Raw genomic sequence first — 1,734 nt, 5'->3', positions numbered from 1 at the left:
CAGTTTTTCACCTGTGAGTCCAATGACGGCCATCAAAAGAACTGTTTGAGGCTTTTGCAAGTGCGGCCCATGCCTAGGCAGCCTTGATGAGCAGCTTTAATCAATTTCACAGGGATAGATGATGGTGGAACGTAAACATAATTTTTTATTAACACCCGATTCATCAAAACAATTTACTCTTAACCTGGGCAAAAGGTGTAAGAGAAGTAGACAAGGATCTTTCTCTGGGCCAACCTTTTGTAACAAAATCTATTACAGACAGTAAAGCTGTATCTTTCCCCAAGGCATCCATCCACTCACTGAAGGATACCACTGCAGATCAGTTAAAAGCATTAATCAAAGTGGAAAATATGCATTTAACATAATTCTGATGACCAGGGTTGGGCATGTGCGGAAGCATGATGGCGGCTGTGTGAGAGGAGCCGCGGAGCAGCAGTGGGATGCGGTGCAACATAGCTCCATAGATCCTCCCCCTCCCCGCAGGAGTAGCCGTTAATCGCTTGGGATTACCTGCCGAAGGGTCAGTGAAATTCTGTATCACTCCAATGCTGGATTATTGTTGTCGCAGCAAGACAGCAGGTATTGCCGGAGCCTGCAGGGGAAAGCAGACCGCTGGAGCAGCCGGGATTTTGAGGTTGCTGACAGCCGTGCTGGCGTTCTGGGCTCGGCATCGGCAGCACTGTGGGCGGAGTGCTGTGTTAACCCGGGCCGAAGTGGAGACACCGGTCTCCCGGAACTGATTTGGGTGGCGGCTGCGGAAACGGCATTCGAAGCGGACTACAGCGGATATGGCCCCCAAGACGGCGTCCGGAGTGTCGGCAAAAGCAGCGGCAGCTGCAAAGAAGAAAGCCCAGGTAGCACAGGCTGCCCAACCTGCTCAGGTTCTTCAGGCAGTGTCAACCACGGGGCAGCCACATGATGATATACCGGAGATTGTTCCTCCGGCGGGGGGGGGCCGCCTGCCGTGGAACAAATAGAGTCACCCGAGCCAACGAAAAAGGGCAAACAAACGGCGACGCGCCTAAGGCAGACTCCATCTATATCGGAGCTGCTTGTCCGCAGCGGAAGAGGGCATAAGAACGTGGCTGTGGCGGCACCCCATTCACCAGCCAAGGATGTAGTACTGAAGGACGCTAAAGATTCAGACACAAGCGCCGAATGCACCTCTCTGCCGGAGGATGTAGAATGTATAACAGACACAATGGAGCAGGCTGCTGGGCTGTCGGTCGGCTCGATTGATGCAGGGGGGTAGTGATAGTCCAGGGACCCCCGAGCCTACTGGTACAGGGACGGATGACCAAGTTAACGGGACTACAACCAGCAATGATCCTATTGGCGAAGCCTCATTACAAGCTGCGCGCATACCTGTTTTGGCGAACGATGAGCGATTAGAGGCAGCTACAGGACAGGAGTTGGTGACAGGAGATGATGGCAGGGAGAAAGATATTACACTGCTATGCCCCCCTCTCGCCCTGATGACTCTATCGGACTGTAGGGAGAGGGAGCAGGAAATGGAGAAGGAGAGTAGCGAATGTTTCTACTCTCTGTCTGGAGAGGCAGAGTGGTCTGATGACGAGAGGAGCTCCTCTCAGGAGGGGAGCAACCTGGAGTCCGATAGCGACCTGGAACAGACCCCCCATAGCACGGCTAAAAGACCAGCCGCCCAGGATAATGCTCACGTACAACCTCACAGGGATCTGGCCTGGGACCACTCCTCAGCTATGCCACTTCAGG

This window comes from Lissotriton helveticus, chromosome 6 (assembly GCF_964261635.1).
Source record: "Lissotriton helveticus chromosome 6, aLisHel1.1, whole genome shotgun sequence".
NCBI classification, from domain to species: domain Eukaryota; kingdom Metazoa; phylum Chordata; class Amphibia; order Caudata; family Salamandridae; genus Lissotriton; species Lissotriton helveticus.
The sequence above is the reverse complement of the archived record's forward strand: the minus strand, read 5'-3'. Positions refer to the sequence as shown.